This window comes from Acinonyx jubatus, chromosome B1 (assembly GCF_027475565.1).
Source record: "Acinonyx jubatus isolate Ajub_Pintada_27869175 chromosome B1, VMU_Ajub_asm_v1.0, whole genome shotgun sequence".
In the NCBI taxonomy this organism is placed as follows: Eukaryota; Metazoa; Chordata; class Mammalia; order Carnivora; family Felidae; genus Acinonyx; species Acinonyx jubatus.
In genome coordinates this window covers 151,567,207-151,581,446 of record NC_069382.1, presented here as the reverse complement: position 1 = coordinate 151,581,446, position 14,240 = coordinate 151,567,207, and the positions used below count along the sequence as shown (strand labels likewise).

The 14,240-nt window shown below is 35.3% G+C and overlaps 1 long non-coding RNA gene across 4 annotated transcripts in view; it reads right to left on the bottom strand.

Moving 5' to 3' along the window:
* LOC106980234 (uncharacterized) overlaps nt 1-13,552 on the bottom strand; it is a 60,681-nt gene extending 47,129 nt beyond the window's left edge. Inside the window, exons 1-5 of one of the 4 annotated variants that reach the window (XR_008296300.1) lie at nt 13,377-13,552; nt 12,751-12,848; nt 12,530-12,579; nt 11,881-12,006; nt 6,530-6,584 (exon numbers count right to left, since the gene is read on the bottom strand). This is a non-coding gene — a long non-coding RNA (uncharacterized LOC106980234). The remainder of the gene's footprint in view (nt 1-6,529; nt 6,585-11,880; nt 12,007-12,529; nt 12,580-12,750; nt 12,849-13,376) is intronic. The other 3 variants (XR_008296301.1, XR_008296299.1, XR_003419580.2) reach the window with 3 other exon arrangements.
* Nucleotides 13,553-14,240: the final 688 nt, after the last annotated feature.

Sequence of the window (14,240 nt, the reverse complement as noted above, 5' to 3'; positions counted from 1 at the left end):
TATTTCTTTAGCCTCGATTTCCACCCCCCCCCGACTTTTGGGCTAATATATCTGATCTACTACTCAACATAATCTCGTACTTGACTAAGAGGCAAGTCAAATTAACATGTGCAAAATAAACTTGATAATCTTCCCCTTCCCCCCATATAAAACAACTTATTTTCCCCAAGTCAGCCCTATTTTTATAAAGGACAATCTGTTCTTTCTGTTGCTCAGGCTATAATCATGGAGAAATCCTTGACTTCTTTCTTCTACAACCACAGCACACTTATAAACAGATCTTATTACCTTTGCTTTCAATCTTGAATCCCATCAGGCAGCAAGATTTGTTGGCTTTACTTGAAAATATATTCCAAATTTCACCACTTCTAATTCCCTCCACTGCTACCACTCTGGAGAGAAATCAACAAAATCTCTTACCTTGATCACAGCAATAAACTCCAAATAAGTCTACTGTTTATATTTGAGTCCCCAGCCCCAGCAGTCTCTTCTTATAACAGTCAGATGATCCCTTAAAATATAAACTATAATTTCCCTGCTCAAAACCCTCCTATATTTCCCCACCACACCTAGAAGAAAAACCCATAAGTTCTTAGATTTACAATAACCCACACGATTATCATTTATCTACTATATCATCTACCACTCTCCTTCTCCCTTGCTCCATTAATAACACACTGATATCCTTAATGTTAATTTTTTTAATGTTTATTTATGTTTGAGAAGGTGGGGAGGTGTAGAGAGAGAGGAGACAGAATCTGAAGCAGGCTCCAGGCTCTGAGCTGTCAGGGCAGAGCCCGACGCAAGGCTCAAACTCTCGGATGTCGAGATCATAACCTGAGCCAAAGTAGGACACTTTGACTGAGCCACCCAGGCGCTCATGATATCCTTACTGTTAAATTAACAAACCTGCTCCTACCATAAGGCCTTTATGTTGGTGTTCACTTCTTTGGAAAATTCTTCCCAGAAATTCATGTGGTTTTGTCTCTCATATCACTAAGGTTTCTGCTCCACAAATAGGCTTACCATGATTATTCTTTCTATAGTAGCAGTTCTTTTGCTCTACTTTAGTTTTCCCCTAATATTTGTAACCTTTTGGCATCATATTATACCTCGATTGGTTGTTTACTGTGTTCCTTCCCCCACTAACATGCAAGGTCACTGAAGCCAGACACCTTGTCTGTCTTGTTTGGTGTTATATCCCCAGCAAATTTAACACTGTCTTGTTGATAGTAGGCAGTCAATAAATAAATGCATGAATAACTAAATGTTTGTTACCATAGAAACCTTATTTTCTCAATTCTGTGACCATTGAGACTCAGATAATTTACTCTCTGATAAATTGACATTACTTTGTAGATCAAAGAGCAAGAAATCAATACTATATATATATATTTTCAAGGCTAGCTTTTAAATAAACGAACTTTTAATGAAGAATTTGTAGACACTGCAGTTTTCTTTCCCTCCTCATTGCAGATATGCAAAGTATCTCTTGGGAAAAGCATGCATATGCTGTTATATTTTGTTTAACATAATAGATACAGACTACTAATGCCGTATGTTTCATGAGAATGGTGGTGCCAGGATTTTTAAGGCCTGCATAAATAATTTTCTAGAGGGTTTTCCAGAAACTATTCCCTATCAGGGAATGGCTGCTGTCCAATATGTTTTGTCATTTTTTTCTTTATTAACAAACTTAAAAAATTATTATTACTTAAAAAATTATTATTACTATCAGACACAGGAATGTACATCTGGTATGTTCTTTGAATAACAATATGTTGAATCCCATGATAGTTCATGAGATACAAGACACAGTTGGAGTCAATATAGGTTAAATTATCTCTTAGGAGAAGCTTCCTTTTTATAAGATCGAGTCTTAGGTGGGAAGATGAGTTGAATTTAAGTTCTTCACTATTCTCTCCTTTTTTGGCATTATTGCATTTTTCTTTTTTCCCAGATGAAACACTTCACTAAGTTTATTGCATTTGCTAATTAGATTAGCAATTACCAATTAGATTAAATTTAAATGTACCAATCAAATTTTATATCTAAATTTGTTACATTATCACTAATTAGAATAGCACTTTTTACTTAATGGATTACATGTGAATTAAAACAACTCAGGCCATTTTTAGGGCCTACGTATATTTTACTAATTGGCATAGGAATCATTAGCTTATATTTAAATTTAGTAAAGGGTCATGTGACAATTCACATCTATGTGAAAAAAAGGAAAAAATATTAGGTAAATAAGAGTTACTTTAATTCAAAATTGTCTAATTTCATCCAAGTTTGAGATGAGTAATGCTTTTGAAGACATATAATCATGCTTTTGAAGACAAAGTCCTCTAATAAGAACAAGCAGAACTTAAGATGTATTAAAAATACTCAGAGAACACTTTTTAGGAATGTGGTTCTTTCATCTGGCAGTTATTGACTGACATGCCTTTGGTATGGTAGTATCTGAGGATGCAATGGCTATGCCGGGGGCATGTAAATGAAGTTACAATTTTTAAAATTTTTGTTGGGTTTTGACATGTGGACTTTGAAAATCATTCAAAAATCTATTTGTTTTCACTGACTTTTAACAAATATTTTGTAAACCATTCTACTGCCAGATGTTTTCTTACTATCATATTAGAGATGCATCAAAGAAAACGTAAAATCTTAGCAGCTTGTTAAGTATACATTTATAATGAAGACAATATCCCATAACATGATTGCTTTAACACCTTACTATATTCACCACGTTAATTATAGTAACTAATATTAATATACTTTTGTCTGACTATACTTATCACTTTTAATGGTTAGTTTAGTTAAGTACAAGAGTTTATATTGTTTAGCATAGTTCTTGAGTCCTGGGCCATACAGGAACACGAATCAAAAGAAATAAATCCTTAGTCAATAAGTCAGTTATAAACTTGTATAAATCCTGAAATTGTATTCTGCCTCGTAAGGCTAATATTACTTAATACACTCTAGCTCTTTGTTTGTAGTTATGGCCATAATATGGTAAAATATTACGTAAATTTACAAATTAGCAAATGTATGTATTTTAAGATACTGATAATTAAAAAGGAAGTCTCCAACCAATTTGGGTAACAAATGTATAATATTCTGTTCTTTATATCTCAAATTAGTCATTGTGTATACCTTTTCCTGAGTGGTTGATATTTGCATATCTGTCTTTCTGCAAAGGAGTCTTTTATGGGATCCATCTAAGGATCTGGCATATAAATAGTTAAGCAGTAGTTCTCTCTGTCTCTCTTGTCTATTTGGCTCTGTCTCTGTCTCTGTCTTCGTCTCTTTCTCAGTCTACTCAGTTTTGGTAGAACTTCTCCTGGGAAGAGAAATTGACACAGTCTAATCTTTTGTACATCTTAAGGATGGAACTTTTGGCAAACAAATGAATAATACTTGCTAGAATCCCTATCTATGGGATGCTTTTAGCAGGTTGGACAAGGTTGTCTGTAATAGGTCATGGTAAAAAAAATATAGAACTGTGTATTCACGGGGCAGCTGTCCGCAAAATGTACCGTAAGCCGTGTAACAGAAGGTGCAGATGTTTTATCTTCCTGACAACTCTACTATGTAAAGTATGTAGGTGTATACATTATCCTGGATCTCTGCTATTGGCCTGTATATTGAGATGATTTATATCATCAAAACTATTAGTAAAACTATATGATTGGGTCAGGACTCTGAGCCTTGTGAGTGAGACTTAACAATTTGATCCTTTGTGTTATCATAGTACACACATAATATTTTAGGTTAACTACATGGCAGACTAAGGATTAAAACAATTACATGGTTATATGAAAAATATGAAGCCATAACCACTAAACGTAGCTACTATTTAAGCATATGGGAAAATGATTAGATCTTGGTCTTGGTCACAAATATTCCTAAACATTTGCCCAATATTTAAGAATCCAATAGGGGTGGCTGGGTGGCTCGGTTAGTTGAGTGACCAACTCTTGGTTTCAGCTGAGGTTGTGATCTCACAACTCTTGGGCTGGAGCCCCACATTGGGTTCTGCACTGATAGCTCCGAGCGTGCTTGCGATTCTCTCTCTGCCTCTCCCCTGCTCATTCATTTTCTCTCCCTCTCCCCCCCCTTCCACTCATCTCTTAAAATAAATAAATAAACAAACTTAAAAAAATAAGAATCCAATAGTTATTGTGCTCTAGAGAGCCTTTGTCTATTAAATCTAAATATGATTCAATTCAAATTTTATTAGGATTTGTGGAAAATGGACTATAGTAAAAAAAAAGAAAAAAGCCATTTGTTTTTTTGCCCTGAATTTGTCCAGGACAGAGGGTAAAGAATAGAAAAGGAGAAAAACTCAAGTGAAAATACTCATTTTCACTTACCTGTTTCAATGCTATTATACCACATCCTCCATTTCCTTTAAGTTTTGACCTTTATTTTTACTTTTATTATTTTATTCCTCCTTGATGTTTCTCCCACTTAACCATAGGCTGTTTCTTCTTAACCATATTCATCTCCTACATATTTCTCTCCCTACAAACAACCTCTGTTGAATTTGTGCATGTGTCTTCCTGGTTGTGATATACATAAATAAACTCAGCATATGCATAAAATTTTAAATTTCTTGTTTTATTTTTTAAATGTTTATTAATTTATTGAGAGAGAGAGAGAGAGAGAGAGAGAGAGAGAGGGGGAGGGAGGGAGAATGAATCAACCCCAAGCAGGCTTCATGCTGTCAACACAGAATCCTGTATGGAGCTCAATCCCACGAACTGTGAGATCATGACTTGAGCCAAAATCAAGAGTTGGACACTTAACCAGCTGAGCCACCCAGGCGCCCTTCAATTTTTTAATGGCACAAAAACAGGCAAATCTATTAAGTATTTTTTTAAATGTTTTAATAAATTATAGTGTGCCTGGGTGGCTCAGTTGATTAAGTGTCTAACTCTTGATTTTGGCTCAGGTCATGATCACTCAGATTTGTGAGATCAAGACCCAAGTCAGGCTCCATGATGAGAAAACCAAACTGGATTGGGATTCTCTCTCTCTGCTCCTCCCCTACTCTCTCTCTCTCTAAAAAATTAATTAAAAATATTATATTTACTATCATGAAGTACAGCTTTAAAAAAAAAGGAAAAAGCTTAATATTTAGGGTGATACCATTTCCACAATTTGGATTTTGAGGAGAGATTTTCCCTAAAATCATCTGACTCCTTTCCAGTCTTTCTCCCTTTGCCTTCTTCCCATCCCTGCTCAGTTCTGTCCAGAAGAGCAACAGAGTAAAAACCTCACCAGGCTCCCAGACACCATGAGTTAGCTTCTCCTTCATGTTCTAAGCCTTCCTGGGTCATCTGTTAAGCCCTCATGGGAGTGTCTGCCTGAGACTGGTTATCCAATGATTGACTAATTGTGTCTGTCTCATGCTGGCATGCACTATTGGATTGAAATATTTCACTCCCAAATTGAGGTATATGCCCTAATTTACCCTGTATTGAGGTTAATGATAACATACTACACTCAAATATCATTCTGTTCAGGAATAAGGTGAGGGAGAAGATGGGAAACCTAATTATTAGTTTCCTTTAAAGACCTCAATGAACCATTATTTAACCTGACAAAGACAATTAGTTTGCTTCTAGATTTAAGTGTTTACAATAAATTTGTAATAGATATTACTTGTAGCTGTATTTTTGCATATTTGTGTTTTTAACTTGTAGGCTAAATATTTTTTTTAAGTTTATTTATTTTGAGAGAGAGTGTGTGAGTAGGGGAGGGACAGAGAGAAAGGGAGAGGGAGAATCCTAAGCAGGTTCCATACCATCAGTGCAGAGCCCAACGTGGGGCTTGATCTCACACACTGTGAGATCATGACCTGAGCAAAAATCAAGAGTTGGACGCCCAATCAATGGAGCCACCCAGGCGCTCCTAAATTTCTCAAATTAAAATTGCTCAGCCAAAATTTTTTGCACATTTAAAATTTTTATAGATATTTCCAAGGTGCTATTTAGAATTTTCACTAATCTCACTATTACACTCACAACAATAATGTAAAAAAAAGTTTTTTTTCTATGATGTCTGAAAAGTTAGTTATTCATTTTAGTTTCATTGGGCTGAACAAAGTATTGTTCATTTACTGTCATCTATCTGTAAAATTCATATATGTGTCCTGTACTGTGTATTTTAGATTTTTATTTTAAAATTTATGTGTAAAGACTTATATTAAAGAAGTTTATTCCTTCTCCTCATATGTATTGCAGACAGTATTTTTGAGCTATCATTTATTTTTGACTTCTCTATATATGTGTCTTTAACATATGTTCTTATTTTTTATGTATTTAAATTTCTTACTGTTTTTTATTTATGGCTTCAGGATATCATATTTAGAAAATCTTTTTTTTTTCACTTCAGAATTATATAATAGCTATCATTTTCTTAACTTTCACAATTTTCTCTTCATTAAACAAGAAAGTGGGGGTGATGTAATAAACCTAGTTGTTTTCACATTTTTCTTCCTATAAAAGTTGAATAGTACCTGAGGTTGGAACAGAGATAGCAGAGAGTGAAGCAACTTGAACCATCTTAAGCTCCTAAAAAAGACAAAAATACAGAAAAAAGAATGCATAAATAAGAAATCGTGGGAAAACAGAATTCAGACATATTTGTGATAGGGAGGAGTTGATAAGCCTCTCTCAAAAAAAAGGATAATTCAAAAGATTGAGTGTTTCCTGCTATGTAATGCAGCTATAGAAAGAAAAAGCTGATAATAGGTGGTATTTTCCTTAACGCTGAATGATGGGAAGATTGTATCTATTTTCATTTCAATTTGCTCTGATTTCCAAAACAGCTTTAAATGTAATACTCTACTTTATTTGTAGCTTAGCTACCGATAATTCAGACTTCTGCATGCATAAGGAGTACATTACCATCCAAACGTACTTATTCCATGCTAGTAAATCATATGATAAATGTTATTTTCAAGTATGGAGTATTCTAATTTGTCATATACCATCATAACTTTAAGTTGGATTTAGCTTTAGGGTCAAGATAGATGATAATTTTTAAAAATTTTAAATCAATTTAGTACTTTTTCTGTGTAGTGTTCATAATAAATACAAAAATGTTAAAATTTTATAATTTTAATGTTTGAGAGAAAAAGAAAGAGTGGGGAAGAGACAGAGGGAGAGAGAGAGAATCCTAAGCAGGCTCTGCACTGTCAGGGCAGAGCCCAGTGCCAGGCTTGAATTCACAAATTGTGAGCTCATGACCTAAGCTGAAATCAAGAATTAGATGCTTAACCGACTGAGCCACTGACGTGCCCTCAAATTAAAAAATTTTAAAATCAAGTATTGTACATTCATTGGATAAAAATTCAAATTTAAAATACTAAGCACTAAAAGTATTAGAGGAAATTTTATATAGTTCTGGTGGATGACCTGATGTGGAAAAAAACAGCAATTTAGAGGAAGTAGACACAATTAACTATATAGGACTAATTTTATTATTTTATTTCATTGTATTTTGGTATGGGAAACAACTCCCATAAAATGTTTTATAGCAAGTAATAGAATACATATTTAAAATGCATATAAAGGGGCGACTGGGTAGCTCAGTCGGTTAAGTGTCTGACTCTTGATTTCAGCTCTCAGTTTGTGAGTTTGAGCCCCATGTCGGGCTCTGTGCTGACAGCTCAGAGCCTGGAGCCTGCTTCAAATTTTGTGTCTCCCTCTCTGTGCCCCGCCCCTGCCCACATTCTGCCTTTCTCTCTCTCTCAAAAATAAACAAACATTAAAAAAATTAAAAATAAATAAAATTATGTCAGGAATATAAACCACTTTTGATTAATGTCTGTATTGATATTTATTTTACACCTCATTTTGAAAAACAAAATATATATGCATGTATACATGTATATGTATCAAGATATAAATAGATGTATAGAAATATATTGCAGCATTGGCTTGCTGAAAAGATACAGGCAAAAATTTGAATGTCTGTCAATATTTACCAAGACAGAGGGGCACCTGTGTGGCTCAGTTGGTTAAGCGTCTGACTTTGGCTCAGGTCATGATCTCATGGTTCCTGGGTTCAAGCCTTGCCTGGGACCCTGTGATGACAGCTGAGAGCCTGGAACCAATTTGGATCTCTTCCTCCCTCTCTCTGTGCTCCTCCTACGTTCATGTTCTCTCTCTCTCAAAAATAAACATTTCAAAAAATTAAAAAAAAATTTACCAAGACAGAAATCAATAGGCCATGTAAAGATACTGCATAATATTTTGAAGCTATTACAAAAAAAAAAAAGTGGTAGTTCTATATCTATTGACCTGATAAACTGTAAGTAAGAAAAAGGAAAGTATGATTCCATCTTTGTAAAACAGTAACAAAATGCTTAAAGTGTGTGTGTGTGTGTGTGTGTGTGTGTGTGTGTGTGTGTACATGGATTAGTGTTACTGATGAAAACATATCAGTCAATATTTGTTAGAGAGCAGGTGGAGAGGGCATTTGAGGTTAGGAATTTTATAACACCTATTTACTTAATTCATTGTTTAAATGTTTACAGAGCATAGATTTCTTTTTCTTTTTTAATATTTTAACATTTATTTATTTTTGAGAGACAGAGACAGAGCATGAGGGGGAAGGGCAGAGAGAGAGGGAGACATAGAATCTGAACCAGGCTCTAGGTTCTGATCTGACAGCACAGAGCCCGACGTGGGGTTCCAACCATGGACCGCGAGATGATGACCTGAGCCAAGGTTGGACGCCTAATCAACTGAGCCACCCAGGCTCCCCACAGAGCATAGATTTCTACCATTGTAAATATTGAAGAGAAATTAAGAAATGAGGAAATAAAAGACAACTGGAATAAAAGTAAATATTTAAGAAAATTAAGACATGGAAGATTTTTAAAATTATCATCATATTATTATAAACAATAGTTTTGGATTCCTAACTTTTCTTTTAAAAAATTGTACTTTTATTTTAAAAAAATCACCCAGAAAATAAGAAGTTAATAAATCTATCATGAATTGGACATTTCCACCAAAATATTTGAATATAAAAATTAAAATGTGTATGCTGTTATCATAAAATACATGACAAAAATATGTTTAACCTACATAGAAATTTCTTTCAATCTACACTGGAATGCATTCATCCTTATATTAGTTTTCAGATTGAACTTAAAACATATGTATAATTAAAGGGTTAACAATGTGCTGGTTGCTAAATTCAATTCAGATAAATTAAGGAATAACTGTGCATTTGAATAGATTATCACTTTGAACTATGTTTTCTTCCAATTAGGATGATTTTAAATGAATCTTATAATTTTCTAAAATAAAAATAAGTATATCTGGACATTATTGATTTTCTAGTTGCAGAGTATTAAAGGAATCTTTTCTTTCCCAGGGATATCATTAGTCATAGTCTTACTTCACACAGGTCTGAACTTGGTTCAGTTCAGAATCCTACCTAGAGATATTGAGCCTTCCACCACGACTACTGCCTACTCCTACGTACTCAGTAGGTGCTAAGATGCTATATGGGTGGGGGAAATGGAAATACAGAAAACATAGATTCATACAACAAAAGTTTATCCCAGTCACACAGTCTGAGTGGCAGATAAAAGCAGATCTGATTTGCTGTTCTCCTGAGCACCTTTCCCAGAAATGCCACATATCAACAGTTTTAACGGAAAATGTGTTGACAGGAAAGTTATTAAAACCTTTATAAAGGTAGAGAAAACGTGTAAAAGTTAAACCTGCAGGCTGTCAGAGAATTGTGCTATTTGTTACTGCTTTTTCCCAACTAGTTCATTGCACAGACCCTTCTGAGACCTGTCCCTTGACTTAATTCCTCTAATGGTGAGACCTGACTGTCCTAAATCCACCCACCTTTCCCCAACCCAAATATCAAAAAAGCATCTGGGGCTCCATGGAGCTCAGTTAAAAACAAAGCACCAAAATCACTGTTAAAATTTTAGGCCCAGCACATAATAGCTTTCTGTAATTTTTGAGTTGGAGAAATCTGAAATTGCAAATGGATTTTGGAGAAGTCTGGATGCAAAAGTTTATATGAAGTCTCCTCCTTTGTTAACTGTTCTTCAATTCACATTGACCATATTCATTAGATTGATGACTGAATTACTGACTTGTTCATTAGTTCAAAATTTACTGAATGTATTGGATTTCTCCAGAGAAACAGAACAAATAGTACACACACACAGAGGGTGGGGAAGTAGATGAGAGATTTTAAGAAATTATTTCATGTAATTGTGGGAGCTAGCAAATCTGAAATTTTTACAGCATTATGGCAGGTTGGGGACCTAGGGAAGAGTTTATATTTTAGCTCAAGTCTGAAGATAATCTGGAGGTCAACTTTCTTCCTGTTTGAAGGATCTCATTCTTTTGTCTAAGGCCTTCAACTGATTGGATGAGGCTCACCCATATTGTGGTGGGTAATCTCTTTTACTGAAAGTCTACTGATTTAAATATTAATCACATCAAAACAAGTTACTTTCACAGCAACATCAAGACTGGCAGTTGACCAAACATCTGGACACCATAGCCTAGCCAAGTTGACACATAAATTTAACCTTCACACTGAGTTTCAAATACAAAAAGCCTAAGAATCTGTTGAGCGCATAACCTCATCAGTGGAGATTGAAAAGGTAGGGAAGGGGAGATGAGAGACAGACACAAGGTCAACTTGCAATAGGAGAAGGAAAGTAACAGATACTTACAAAATGTCAAGGGAGCTGAGAGTAAGGAAGTGAATAATTTTGCCTGAATAAAAAAGAGGTGCATTGATGCTCAAGATGCTTACTTCTTGTCCAGAAATTTGGCCCAGAAGAGCAATTCCTCTAGTCAGAGAGAAATTTAAAGAGATGTGCGAAGCTCTACCTTGGGGCTCATGTGGAACTTGTTCTGGGCTCAGTTCCAAAATATTTGCAAACTTAAGCTGGGATTCAATTTTATAGTGAAACCTAATATGCATCAGGATCTTTCTTAGTTTGAGGCGTTGTCTTTAAAAATCTCCTTCCCCCAATAGATTTTATTTTGTAAGGATTATATATGACTATTTGTTTGATTAAATGTGCACAGTTTTTAGAAGCCTGTTTTTCAACTGCCTTAGACCGTGAGCTATGCAGTTTTTCCATTTGAAATTTTCATAGTAGAATATTTGCTTCAGCAAATTGCCAAGTTTTTTTGTTGCAGAGTTTTGGCAGCTAAATTCACTCTGAGCACAGTGGGCTGTCTTTCTTCAGTACACTGCATTAGAGAAACAGTTCTACACCCTGAGGGTTTTGGAGTTTCTTTGTTCAGCAAAGAATTGAATCATATCCCTGAAAGGGGATCTATGTCTTTCAAGCCTTAGTTTAAATGATCATTGACAAATCAAGCTAGACACTAATTAGCTCTCCTATTGAAATTAACGTATTTTATATGTATTAATGTGAATATCAGAGGAGACACCCTGTCAATCTAGATTTCATAAAGGAATGTTACATACTTTCCAAATAATTTGTACTGGCAAAGGTTTCTAGTATTCAGTCTCATCCTGAATTAGTTTCCTTCTTTCTGTTTATGGTCTGGTCACACTGGCCCTCTAGTTCCTTGATCTCTTCGATACTTTTCCACCTTAAGGCCTTGGTACTTCCAGTTCCGTTGGGCCTAGAAAACTATTTTTCTTCTTCTCTCAGGACTTTCATCTCCTCATCTTTAAAGTCTTCTATTTGACCTGCTGAAAGAAGCTATCTTTGGCCATCCCATTGCTAACTATCTTTCCCACCAGCCCCTTCTCAAATGTGGGCCACTGCTCTCTATCACAAGCATACTCTTTATTTCCATCAAGGCCCTTATCATCATATTAAGTTATTTTGCTTACTTTTTCATCGTCTCAAAGACTGTTTTCTCCGCTAGGATGCACACTTGATTAGAACAAATAACTTGCCTTTTTTTCAAAGCTGCATCCTTAACACAAACTATAAACAAATTCAGTCTTCTTGATGAACTAGTGGAAAGAAAAGTGTTCATGGCAATCAAATTAAATGTTATTACAAGTAAAGTTCTTAGAAAAAGTCAGGTATGTAATACAACTATAATTTCTGCTTTATCTTAAATGAGATGTCAATAAACATCAGACTCCAATGTAATGTGGGATAGATGGCCATATGCAGAGTTTACAAAAGGGAATGGTCCACATCCTTGGACCCTTAAGCCATATCAGGGATACAGTAAAAGAGTCAGACTGTAGGGAAGTCAAGAAGACTTGAAATTATTTTTTTGGGCCAAGTTGTTGCTTTACTGGTCCCCTGGCCTCCCCACTTATTCACCCCTCTAAAACCTATAGAGGGGACACAAATAGATTGGTCTGAAATTTGGGAGATACCTAGGGGCAGACCCAGGAAATTCAGGTTCCTGAGGAGCAGGATGAAAATGACATCTTTGAGAGTGACTTACATTGTCAGAAATATTTGGTGCTGGAGGTAAGCTTAGAAAAGAGTCACAGTTACCCAGGATTGGAATAGAGATACCTGTGTCTAGGTCCAGGAATTGACAGAAGAGTCCCTGAACTGCAAAGAACCTAAGAAACCTCAAAAGAGAAAGTATCAGCTTTGAACATCTACCAAGTCCACAGAGCATAAAGCCAACACCCAAGGAAAATGATGAAAATAAAGAATTGCTTTTCCATTCTTTACTTTTTCGCAGCAGCCCACCCCCCCACCCCCACCAATACAGCTTTGCAAGTACCTACCTTCCCATGCTTTCATCAGCCTTAGCCAAGGTCCATGTCATTGGTTAGGAAGGGTAGAACAGTAGAGCAGGGAGAGAGTATAGATGCTGACCTCACCTCTATCCAAAAAGGCAGACAGTGTCTATTATAAATATTAGCTTGAAGGTGGTTGAAAAGTTCTGATTTTAAGTGAAGATTAAAGCAGTTGAATAACCGCTAAATTGTATTGCAACTGGAGAAATGTCTGTTGACCAGGATAAAGCAGGTAATTCATGGGATTTGACTAAATTTGCATCCATGGGAGGAAAAGATTATCCCCACTGAATAGCTTTTAAAGGGTCAGAGAGATAATTAAATCAAGTGTTGATCATATCATGAATCAAGTATTTCAATATACCAGTACTGGGAAATTTTGTTATCCTCATTATTCTTTTAAAATTTATGGGTGAAATTTGTCTCTTTTTCAATTCATTTTCCATACAACAGCTATTTTTAAAATCTCAAATAAGATTATGACAATCTCCTGCTTCAAACCCTCCAACTGCCCTTTAATTCCTTTAGAATAAAATCTAATCTCTCAACCACAGCATATAGGATCTCTATGTTTGGCTGTTGCCTAATTCACTGACAGTTTTCTTTCTACTCACATGTCCAGTCTTTGTTCTTTAAACACACTGCCTTATTTTTCATCCGTAGAACACTCCAGGCTTGTTTCCGCCTGAAAGTGCTGTTTCTCCACCCCCAAATGCTCTAGCACCTGATTCCGTGGCTGTTTCCTTGGGCACTCAGGTCTTTAGCACAAATATTCCCTCTGCAGTTAGAATTTTTCTGACATCATAATTTAGACTTTGTCCCCGTCCCCCCACTGTGGGTCCACTCTACCATTCTCTACTTCACCAACTAGTTTTATTTTCTTCATATGATTTATCATTATGTAAGATTTTTTGTTTGCTTGCTGTGGTCTGTGGGTTGCATCCGATTATAGACTGCTTAAGAGGAGTGAATAAATTGGTTTTGTTTACCACTAAATCCCCTGGGATGTGTTCAATACATTTGGTTGGATGAAGAATCGAAACCAAAACATTTCTTCAATTAAAAGTGAAATTATCATAGAGTTGAATTTATTTTTCTTTTAAAATAATATGTGATCTTAAAAATAAGCCTTGTACATGTAACTTACTTTTTGATGTCATAGCTTTAAATTTGTGTCTTTATTTTCGTGATCATTCAGTTAGTAATATATAGGCTACATATGAATATACTCATAAAATATAAAAAATCAAACATCACTATCTTCTACGCAGCATCAAGCATTTAAGAATTTTTTAATAAAGTAGACTTATGGCTATCCAAAATAGTTGGCCAATAGGATAAGGCAGTCATAGAATACTTTGATTAACTGTGTATTATCATCTGGAACAGGCATTGATGATCTCCGGAATCAGATTAAATAAATCAATTTAGGGGCACTTCATGGCCCCCGACTCTTGGTTAAGCATCTGACTTTTGAC